General features: G+C 35.8%; 1 pseudogene; it reads right to left on the bottom strand.

Moving 5' to 3' along the window:
- LOC109065023 overlaps positions 1 to 12,207 on the bottom strand; it is a 43,965-nt pseudogene extending 31,758 nt beyond the window's left edge.
- Positions 12,208 to 12,688: the final 481 nt, after the last annotated feature.

Here is a 12,688-nt window from a genome sequence, read left to right as displayed (position 1 = left end):
ACACTGAGCTGTGGAGATCAAATGCATAACACAATTTACCAATGAAAAATTCCAGATACAGACTTATTAAATTAGTATTCATAGATATTTGTGTGCAACAATTACATGTACATTTTGCTACGCTTGGATATACACTGAAATAATCATTATAGACAGCATTTAAAACATAATGCATTTAAAAAATACAAAATAAATGACAGTAAAGGTGACAGTGAAAACATTTATAATGTTACAAAAGATTTATGTTAAATAAACACTGATCTTTTGAACCTTTTTACTCAAAGCATCATGAAAAAAATGCAGTTTTCCAAAAAAAATACTGAGCAGCACAACTGTTATCAACATTTATAATAATATCTCAAAGAATGATTGAGAATTTTTTTTTTTTAAATTTTTTTTTGAGCAGCACCACTGTTATCAACATTTATATATATATATATATATATATATATATATATATATTATTTTTTTTTTTTTTTAAATCATTATAATCCTTTACAAATATTTGTACAGTTACATTTTACTATTTACTGTAAATAGTATAGTAGTTAATTAATCTGAGGTAATCGTTTCAATTAATTGCATTCAATGCTATCATATTTATGCCACTGATTAAATACAATAAAGTCAATGTAATAATTCCATGAATTCAATATTCTATGAACCTACATTAAAAAGAATTCATAAACATTTGAATTCATCACCACATTTTATACACAACACCCTGATTAGTACTCAGACCACATTGCCTGCATGGTCCCATTCTTGCCTTCTTCCTCTCATTTCTTGTACACTCGCTAATAAAACTTGAAAAATAAAAGAAACAAACATCAATTATATGCTAAAGATCAGTTTACAACTCACAAACAAAGTGATTTTCAGGTAAATGGTTAATTAACGCACAAAGCTCTGTGCAACATACACAATAATTGTGCTGCCAAGTAATTAAATCAGTATTTTTCCTAAGTTAGAAGTATAGCTTTTCCAAGCAGTTTGGTAAAACGAGATGATTCAGTCACGCTTTTACAAGTGAGCTGAACATGAACAAACAAACCTATCACACCATTGTGCAAATGAGACTAGTTTATAGAAACATATGCCATTCATAACAGCAAATAATGAGCAAGAAACAAATCACCTAAGACTTCACCCATGATTGACAGAAGCTTGGACCTTTGCTGTAAACATGTAGACAGGATGAGTGGACCTCCGTCAAGCCAAAACCTTGAGGCTAATCCACAGCAAAGAGAGACGTGGATCAAACTCTTTATTTTTCGGCAAGTATGTCAACATTTTTAGCTACTAACATGCTCAGTCACATTCTATTTGACCAGACTGCTAAAACACATGAATTACAAGATGTTTCAGTGCCCAACTAACAGGTCTGGACAGCTAGTATTACTGTAAGTCTGGAACAAAATAAAATAATGCTAACACCCATTTGCATGGATTTTGTGCCAAATTACTTAATCTTTAATTATACACAGCCCATCATCTGCAATGTCTGCCATTATCAAAGCACACACATAAAACATTTTTAATATAAATTACAGGTTATTATCTTGAAAAAAAAATCTATATTCACAGCCCCAAACAAAGATGCAAAGAGAGATAATTATCCAAGCTTAAGCACGTTAAATCCCATTTGGCTGAAGGTCTGTTTTTCTTTAAGTCTTCTGTGTTGGTAGTTTTTGTAGTTCTGAAACCTGATATCAGAACAGGAAACCAAGGGGAACGGGAGCACTTATAAAGGAGCACTTATACTATCATTTTGATAATATGACTTTGGCAAAGAAATGCAACCATGACAGCTAGGCTACATTCAATGTAAAGAACAATATCAAATCAGAAAAGAAAAAGAAAAGATTATATTTGTTGACAATTTTTCAATTTTTAGGATAACTCTCATTACCAACAGAAAAAATTGGGAGTAAATGCAACGCTGGACCATGTTCAGGACAGCTTTAAAAAAGATAATGTTTTGACTAATTTTAACTAATTATTACTCATCATTTTGCTAGTTCTGTGCTTGTGTCCAAATAAAATAGTTCATCATTTGAATGTGTGCCAGGGTTTTAGTACTGTAAACAGTGTTAATCTACCTTAAGAGAAGTAACATGATTCACAGTTTTAGATATTTCTACAAAGTATAAAACCACCATAACAGGGTTGATCACTTAAAGTGATTTTCTTACTCGTCCTTGCAGTTAATTTCATAAAATTAATAAATATTTGATATTACATGCATATAGATGTTTTATTTACATTTTATTTCTATGAATATAAATTATATATTTATAGAATTATATTTGCGTTTACATGAGGCCTATAATTCACTTATGAAACTCATGTTAAGTCATATTTACACACCACTAAGGGACACAAAAGGCTCCTGGTTCATAGAATGATCTATGCATCTTGCAGAGAGCACGTCACAAATGAATTACAATCTAACAGAATGACCTTTTACTGTAATTCACTTCATTGGCCTAGTGCATTGCCCTGGCACATAATGCCACAAAGAGGAGAGATTCTTAAAGCTTGGCACTCAAACGCAGACACAATCAGGAAAGGACAACCCACAAAGAGCTTTCAAGACAAAAAAAATTAATTCAAAGCCATCCAAAAATTGTATTGAGTCCTTTTTACTAATAAACAACATAACAAAAATTTTCAATGCATTATGTAACAGTAAAATGCAAGTTCATTTGACCTGGTGAGACCAGAAAGACATCAGGAAAATTTATAGGAAACTACTGCACATCTCGCTTAGATTTCTGCATGAATTCATCTATAAATACCACAAACTTCTAAACGGGGCATAAAACACAGTACCTAGGCCTATAAATAGGACATTTTTTCCCTTTAGTACACACTGAGGAATCCACAAACACAAAGAAGTGAAATGAACTGAATCAAATAATTTTATATTGAACTCAGTACTGGTTTATTGCAAAAAGTCACGCAATAGTATAATACTGCAAATAAAATAAAGCATGCCTATAGCTTTGGTTTATGGCTGCCTCTGAGAACGAGAAGAATTCTTACCAAGCGTGCTCATGGTGATATATGAGACTTAACAGGTATATGACATTTATAGTACTTGTTTGGCAATGCTCTGGCATATCACAAGATATCCTGCTGTGATACTCCTATACCAGCGTAATTCATTACATATCATGAGCCTAGAAAGAAAGCCAGCGCTATCCGCCGGTTGAGATTTAAGACGGCTCTATACACTGAATATTAAACCCATTAATTTGGGTTTGTTTAGAGCCACCCGTCAAATGTTATATTCATCCAAACTCTCTAATCGGAAAACTGCTCACACTGGCTTTGCCTCAGGCTCTTTCTAGGTGGAAAACATAAGTAATTAAATTCAGAGAACATCAGTCAATGCCTCAGTGTCTCAAATAACTACCGCTTGACATCATCTGAAATGAGCTGAATAACATGGCAAAGAATGTTTTATGCAGAAATGTAGTTTTTCATTTAACAATTGTCAATAAATCCAGTAGATATTTCTAGATCAAAGCAAATTGTCTTCCTAGCCTTCATTACTTTAACAACATGCTTTGTTAACATGGTTAACTCAATAAAAATGTCTCCAGCGAGAGAAAGACTATATAATTTTTCTGTTTTTCAAAACAATGGCGAGAAATTATTGAAGACCATCCAAAAGAAATGACAAGGAAAATTTCACTTTTATTTACAGCTTTGATAAAAGGCTCTTAGAATCTTCACAGCCTTGAAAGTGCAAGTAAAATGGGTTCATGCACAAAGCAAGATGAAACATATGGTTTCACAATCTGCAGCTTATGCAATGATTTTAATAATAGAACAAAAATTTTATTAACAGTTTCCTTCTCTTGTGATTGGCCATCCTTTACATACAGCTGAAGACCTCTGACATAAACGTCAAGTCTGGTGACAAAGTGTTTTAGTTAGCTGCAGCTGCTCTATATTGTTCTCAAAATGACTGACATGAGAACAATAAGAACCTACATTAAACTAAGGCAGATATCAATCTACACCCAATGCAATTACTTAAAGGTGGATCAAAACACCTGCCAAGATGGAAATCATCATGGCTGACATGAAAATTTAACCAACAACATCTGCATTTGTAAGACTGATACTACATTGTTTCCCTTGTGTGTTTTTTAAAAGTGGTAGGGCACAGATAGTGCTAGTTCTGACAAAGAATTAGCTCATGAATATTTAAAGGATAGTTCACCCAAACCTGTATGAGTTTCTTTCTTGTGTGGGAAACAAAAGAAGATATTTTGAAGAATGTTGTTAACCAAACAGTGGCTGGTAGCCATTGACTTGGGTTCCAACCCGCCCTAGAACAATTTTTGATTTTAATAAGCCAAAATTGCAGCTGTACCACAGATGTATAGATGTATATCAGCAATGGGAACACATTTGTTTGTCTTTTGATTTGTGATTTTACTGGAACAGACAGTGAACTACAGAAAAGCTAAAGGGCGGTAGAGCGCACAGCTGTGTGTGGTAGAAAACATGGCTGCTCTACGCCACCTGTGACAAATGCAACAATAACACAGTAAACAAGTTACAGAATTCCAGCAGACTGCCACACATTACTACACATACAAACAAAATGCAAACTTCAGCCTAAGAACCAGAGATGTCAAAGACACCACCGTCCCTACTTTAAATGATGATAAATAACAGAGGTGTGATAACTTTGGGATGGATAGCAGGATATAGTGATGCAACATCAGCAAACAAGAATGAGAGCAAGACCAGAGCTCCAAGGCAATTCATACATCACTGAGGAATGCAACACAACAAAAACAACACGTCCTCTCCACCGCATGCCTGCCAAGAAATCCCAAACACCACTGCAGACTCCCTGTTGCTCAACTGTGCTCTCAGATTGTGCCAAAAAGAGGTTGTATTTTTTCAGTCAACTACTGGAAAAAATAGGCGTTAAAATGATAACTTTCCAAGGTCTGTCTGATGCCAGGATGGAGAGAGACACATTTTACATTCGCTTTAGCCGAGAGGTTTCTCAATGAGCTGAGGCATTGACTTACTTATTCTCAATGACTGGCAGAACTCAAGCAGGGAAGGTTCTGCCAACTGGCAATGTCTCTGGGGGTTGAGATTCACCAGTTATCCATGCAAACTCATCCTGAAACAAGAGCATTTCAAGTGAATTTGCTAAGAAAAGTGCTTGTAAACAGTGCCAAAGGTAGGGGCTCCACAACTAGGCAATTAGTTTTTGATTACATAACTACAGTTGCACTTATTCTACATACTTTGCATTCACAAAGTACGTAAGTGAACTGTGACTTACGTGCTGTGGATATCTGAGATATATTTGGGATATGTAAAATACACTAGGTGAGTATGAAAAATAAATAAATAAAACATTTAAAATTTTACAGACCCCAACATTTTGTGTATGAAAGTAAAAGTATAAAACTTTAAGCAAAAAAAAAAAAAAAAAAAACTTTTTAAATATTCCTAACATATTAAATTTTAGGTTTTTTTTATAAATGAAGAAATTAGGTAACGGGAACTGGATAAACAGCAACAGGGTTTACTGAATTTTTATAAATGAACCCCAATTATTCAGGTTGTTGCCCTTTGACCTTCTAATTGCATGAGCAAACCATTACTGGCCTAACCATGAGTCTGTATCGTTTAGACTAGTGAGACAAAACAGACCACCATTGCTTAATTACTGCAAGAAAATTGGTGATTAATAGCAAAACTATGTAAACCTGCTGTCTGGAAATGAACTTTTGTGAACAGACAGAGAAAGGGATGGGCATCATTTGTACGTATATTATTACTGAGTAGCCATTTCTTCAGCCATTCAGTTTCCCTCCTAGCTAATTTTGGAGCCATTCATAGCATTATATGATTTTTTTTATTAAAAAAAAAACCTTTACATTTACTTTACAGATCAATATTATTACGTTTTCATTATAGACATAAAATCACATGAGCTAATCTGTCTGAAGTTGACGTAATTTGTTTAGATGTCAATGGGGCATACAATTTTCACCTTGGATGATTTCTTTAAGACTGATATTTTGAAGAAAAGTTCACAAACTTCTATCTGTCAGTGGATCACCAGCTTTCTGACAGATAGGCAACAGCTAGTGAGACTGGGGAAATTCATGTCCAAAAGCTTCTCCACCAACACTGGTGCCCCTCAGGGATGTGTTCTCTCCCCACTGCTCTTCTCCCTCTACACCAAGGACTGTACCTCAAAAGACCCCTCTAACAAGCTCCTGAAGTTTGCAGATGACACTACGGTCATCAGTCTCATCCAGGATGGTGACGAGTCTGCTTACAGACAAGAGGTTGAGCAGCTGGCTGTCTGGTGCAGTGCAACCTGGAGCTGAACACACTCAAAACAGTGGAGATGATAGTGGACTTCAGGAGAAACCCCCCTGCACTCTCCCCCCACTCACCATCATAGACAGCACTGTGGCTGCAGTGGAGTCATTCAGATTCCTGGGAACCACCATCTCTCAGGACCTGAAGTGGGACAATCAAATTAACTCCATTGTTAAAAAGGCCCAACAAAGGTTGTACTTCCTTCGCCAGCTGAGGAAGTTTAACCTGCCACAGAATCTGCTGAAACAGTTCTACTCCGCCATCATTGAGTCTGTCCTGTGCACTTCAATAACTGTCTGGTTTGGTTTAGTTCAACATCAGAAGACTACAGAGAATGGTTCGGACTGCTGAAAGGATTATTGGTGCTCCCCTGCTCACCCTTCAAGAACTGTATACATCCAGAGTGAGGAAAAGAAAATCACTCTGGATCCCTCACATCCAAGTTACCCCATCTTTGAACTTTTGCCATCTGGCCGGCGCTTCAGAGCCGCAAATACTAGGACAGTCAGGAACAAGAACAGTTTCTTCCCCCAGGCAATCTACCTCATGAACAGTTAAATGTTCCCCACTTATGCAATAAAAATGTGCAATATCCTTATATTTATTTGTTACCCCTCCATCCTAGTACATCCCTGCATCTTACTCAGTTCTATTCCATTATCATCTATAGCACAACTGTTTATACAATTTATGTATTAGCAAATTTTTTCTTTTTCTTTTTTTTTCTTTTTTTTTTTGTTTTTTTTGTTTTCTGTGAGTTTATGTCACTAAAACATATTCCTTGTATGCGCAAGCATACTTGGCAATAAAGCTCTTTCTGATTCTGATTCTGAACACATCTGAATTCATAGCTTACAGCTGTGTACACACAGCATCACCAACCAGACCTGCGTTGAAAAAAACAGCACCATAACAAGATGTGGAAAACAAAGAGAGAAAATTATTAAAGAAGAGTGCTAGAAAACAAATGCCTTTTTCCACTGCCACTATTTTCATCGGAATTATCACAGAATCCATCTGGAACTTGGGTATATTCCAGAGGTTGTTGGGTAACGCATTCAGTTTTCACCATGCTTTGACTAGCTTGGCTCAACTGATCCCAAATAAACTCTGGCTGTGTCCCAACTAGAATTAGTCACTCGATCTAGCACGTTCTTGGCTAAAAATGTTCTTTAGTGGACATTCATTAACTTTTCGGTTTTTGGAGAGGACAATACCATCCGGTTAAAAGGCTTATAAATCAGCTTTAGTGGTGTTGACTTGGTGGTCAGTGGTCCATTTGATTTAAGCATCTACTACAGAACTCATGACTCACTTGTGCTTTAAAAAGATACACATTCAGATGGAATCGCAGCCCCTGCTTGAAATCATTGTGGCTATAAAAACACCCCATAACACAAAGACTGTAACCAAAGCTTTGTATGAGGAAACAAGAAGGAATTTGTATGATATTCAAAAAAACAATACAACAAACAAAACACTGGCACTTTGACCACTGTTTGATCTGCTGCCATTAATCCCCAAAGTCATCGTAAATACAGAACAGAGAACAATGCAAAGGATTTCCTGTTGAATCACCCTTTTCGTTTCATGGGTCAATAATGCCAATAACTGATTCCCCGGAATTTCACGAGCTGGTAGTCAAAGCGCTTTGTTTGACAGCGTGTTTGGCCTGATGAGCACTTGTTGATGAGCAGCTGATTGATGAAGACTTTCACTGATACAAACCATCTGGTTAGCTTAACCAAGAAGGGCATTAATCACTGTAAAATTGCATAATATTTCTGCTTAAGACATACAATTAAATGTACTGGAATCCCAAAGGGCAGATGCTCTGAGAGTGATTCGCATCAATTACTTCCAGCTTGTCTCTGTTAAATATTAAAGGAACGGACAAACCCTTCATGAAATGTTTGTTGGAAATAAATCATGCTTTAATATTTTTGCAATTAAGTAGCAGACGTATTACGTCTTCAGGCTGCGCATGTGTTGCCTTTAAATTAAATTTGTTCCATATTTCATAAGTGTTAATCTAAGACAGGGTTCAAGCTCATAAAAATAGTATAGGTAAACTGTTTCTGATGAAATATGAAAACTGGCAAAGTCTAAATCAATTAAAAGTGATGGATTTAAAAAATTCAAACATAATTTCAAATAACCTTGTACAATTCTGACTTTTTTTTTTTTAAATCGCAATTGTGAGTTTACGTCTCGCAACTGCAAGCTATAAGCTATATATCTTTCAATTCTGTCTTTTTTCCTCGGAATTTACATCTGAGTTTACATAGATAGCAGCTTTCCATAGATAGCACCTTGTCTACATGTCTGCGGACTCACAAAATCAATGAAATTAATAAAAATAACTCAAATATTCCCATGTGTATTCAAGAGAACAAACAATAAGTCTGTTACAAATACAAAAGAAACAGGACACTGACAGATTCATCAACTTCAATTCTCTTCTCCTCAATACAGTCCTCTGACAAAAGAAAAAAAAATTTCCTTGCCTCATGGTCATAAACATTTGAAGCACACACAAAAAAATAAAATAAAAATAAATAAAAAAAGTCTAGACATCACATTTTGTGAAGGACAATGTTTTAGCATAACTATGGATTCCTGTGTTTCAACTTCTGTTTATTCCAAAGAATATGGGATCGGGCTACTGTTTGTCCAAACAATGGATTTTGGGGTAGAGGAGATGGTAGAAATATTTTAGAAAACCTTTGTCCTTCAGCTTTAAGTCCCAAATCTCATAGTACTTCAACAATCAATCCTGGAGCTGTTCAGTGGTAGGTAACCAGTACCCTTGTGAAGCCATGCTACAGGTTTTAGTTTACCGTGCTTATGCCAGATACATCTGCATGTGCTCAAGAGAGCTATTAGACATGTCTGGGTTGAAAAACCCAATATGATCTTGTTTCTTTTAATAGATACCTCTGGAAATAAGCTCCCTTGATACCAGTGGACATTAAAGATGAACTAGAAGGTCGAGAAAGACATGCGACTGGACTCTAGAGACTTCCCAGTTTGTACAAAGGTTCAGATGATAATTAAAAAGCTTTCTTCTGGCGATGAACAAGTGCTTGTGGTCAGATGAACTTCATGTTTAAGTTCATGGCTGGGTTTCAGTCGTAGAAGAGTTAGTGAGAGGAAAACAAACGTGAGGTTTATATGATATGGCCTTTGTCTGTTTGATTCCCTTTGCCTTTTGGCCTGGAATGCTTCAAGAGTGTAGAAACAGGCCTGAAACCACAAGAAATATTTGGAAGAACAACCAAGAACCAAGTTCTCCAGAAACACCTTCAGTATGTTCTGGAAAGGCCTGTTCTGATCCATTTTGATCTGACTTCACAATGTTGTCCCTGATTCCTGAGAAACAATACATCTATTAATCCAAAACTACAGTACTAACTCACTTTGAATGCTGCAGTTCATTTAAAACAAAGACCTATCAATTCTATGGCACAGTATTAACAACTGCACAGCAGACTTTCAGAATACACTTCTTTCCTTTGTAAACCTATTTTATTAAATTATAAAATTGTGAAATAAAATAAAATATTCAAATAAAAAATTTAAAAATTGTGGGTTATTTTCATAAAGCATGCAATTAATTTGAAAAAAAAAAAAAAAATTAGCACATCACGCAGTTTAATTCAAAATTTATTCAACTGACTCCCCTTATTCAGATACAAATGTTATCCATTAGCCACATTCATAGATATTTTCTGCCAATATTTTAAGCCAATAAGAGCTATAAAATGAATACTCAATGATGGACAGAACATTTTAGCGCCACATCCTTGTCCAGTTTTTGCAACCATCCAACTCCAGGATGGATCACAACCAAAGAAAATGTCACACTGTGATGCATGAATGTTCTCCTCTGTTTGACATTATGATATTCAAGAGACAAACCTTGGCTTTCAGCATCAACTGAACAATCACGCACAAATATTTCCTGATCACATCATGAGTTTGAGAGCCGCCAAGCCACAAATGAAAAGAGGTGTGGTGGCTTAACTGCACCTGTTAATTTTCAATGAGCTCATATCAAATCTGCGTCATTTAAGTGATCTGCATATGAGCAAATTGTAAGTGCAAGCCTGCTCACATGAGACCCACTGTGCAAATACTCTCCATGCACACTTGAGAGACTCAGTGACTTCACAGGTCACCAGTGTTGGTGCACCACACACACCAAGAATTTACAAGGACAGGCTTAATGGCAATTTTGACAAGTCTTTCAAAGCATCACACATCAACGCCTGCTGAAATAAAAATCCTGTAGTAGTTTATGCTTTAACTTGCTACTTCCAGCATGCAGGTGGAATGAAATGCATCAAAGGTTGACAACTAAGAATTGAAGCAAAACAGAGAATAAAATTCCTTAATCTACAATTTCTATTCTACATAAATAAAGTAATAATTCGTAATAATTCAAAATAATTCATTCCTAAAATGAAAATTGTCTTTCATGGACCAAAAGAGCAATGTCGAAGAATGCAATTTATAAGGACTCAGAAACCCATATCCTTGTTAACTTGGATGGCAATAAAGACTTCTCCTTTTGTGTTAAACATAGGAAAGTCGGTTGGTTTTGAGACTAAGTCAAGTAACCACAATAAAGCTGAGGAGTCTGAGTCTGCTTTGCATTCAGAGCCAGCTTAAAGTTCCAGCATCATAATCCCTAACCTTCAAAGAATAATATCTCCTTGCTTTCTTTCACTAATTCTTAACACTCACAAGAATGAAAACAGGATTATTTTACATGAAAGGAAAGGAAAGGAAACCCATGCCACTTTATAGGAACAGAAACAGCACTCTCAAGGAAACACTTAATAATCAAATGATAATCTGGCATCTGCCATATTTAAAAGTTTGTTTTAATCTATATAAAAATAGGAATGTCATATTTATGTCACATATACATCATGATGACTGAGTGAACAAATCTTAATCATTTACAATTTAAAATTACAAAATGTGGGTCTCATTTTCCATCTATAAACTCATCTATTTTCCTCCATTGCTACATCAGAAATGCATAAAGCACAGCTGGAGTCTGTGTGTTTATTTGTTAGTGATGTGGAATACCATGGTACATTAAAAACTGTCTGCCTTCAAAAATGGAGTCAGTGGTACCATTTCAAACTTAATCATAATCATAATCGGGCAAAACAGATTTCATCGCATAAAAATGTAAGATAAACAATCATGATCGACAGATAAGCTAGACAAACAGCACACTTTATTTGTCCCATATGGGAAGTGGTGATGTCCAATTCAGCCCGCTTCAATAAATACAAAACGTTACATTACAAGAGACAACATATATACATAACCATGGACAAGAACCTACATAATGTTAAGATGGAGAAGTAAACAGTCCCTTACCTGTAGCATGTGGTCACCTCTCCTGTGGATTTTACGCACGGGTATTTCGTCGTAGCGATTTTGTTCTCTGAACACACTTCTCTGTAAGACAAGGCAGACGTCAGCTGTTTCTTTTTACGTAAAAAAACCTGCCTCATGCGTAAGAATAAAACTTTCAGTCCTCTGAGCTCGTGTAAAGAGCGAGCTGACAGCACGCGCACTGCATGGGCACTTTACCTGTCCACATCCTCCTTCTCCTCTCGGAAAGTCCACGGCGTTCCCGATGAGAACAGTATCACCACCACAGCAAGTCTGAGAGGAGTTCCTCTGCCCGTATAGCTCATTTCAGACACTCTGAGATGCTAAAAAAGATACTTCTCCGTTTAAAGTCAGCGTCTTGGAGTTCAGCGTTTCTTTGAGGAATTGAGAGGGTATTGATTGGTTACCTCCAGCGAAGCCCCACGCGCAGATTCCCAGCGGCCCCTCCTACTCCCGCACTTGATCTACTTCCATAGGTTCAGAAAAGCAAGTTATGAATGTAATATTTAATAACTGCCACAGGTATCCTAAAAATAAAAACATTCATGTGGCGAAATCCTTATGATGTGAGATCTGAGAAAATATTATGTTATAATAGGCTACGTAAAAAAAGAAAATATTATGTTATAATAGGCAATAAATATATATATATATATATATATATATATATATACATAAATGTATGCTAATATCTGTGCTGGAAAAATGGTGTAGAAATAATTTTCAAACAGAAATTGCACAAAATTATAAAGAAACAGCAATTAGCACACTGAAATAAAGGTAAAAATTTGAAGAAGAAAAAACTGAACTAGTATTTTCTTGTAAAACATACTCCAGTAGTCCTTGTTTTTGTTTTTTTTTTAACAACGAAATATATGTATTTTTACAT

The sequence above is a fragment of the Cyprinus carpio genome, chromosome A21 (genome assembly GCF_018340385.1).
Source record: "Cyprinus carpio isolate SPL01 chromosome A21, ASM1834038v1, whole genome shotgun sequence".
Classification (NCBI taxonomy): domain Eukaryota; kingdom Metazoa; phylum Chordata; class Actinopteri; order Cypriniformes; family Cyprinidae; genus Cyprinus; species Cyprinus carpio.
Note: the sequence above shows the minus strand (reverse complement) of the source record. Positions and strands in the feature narration are given on the sequence as shown.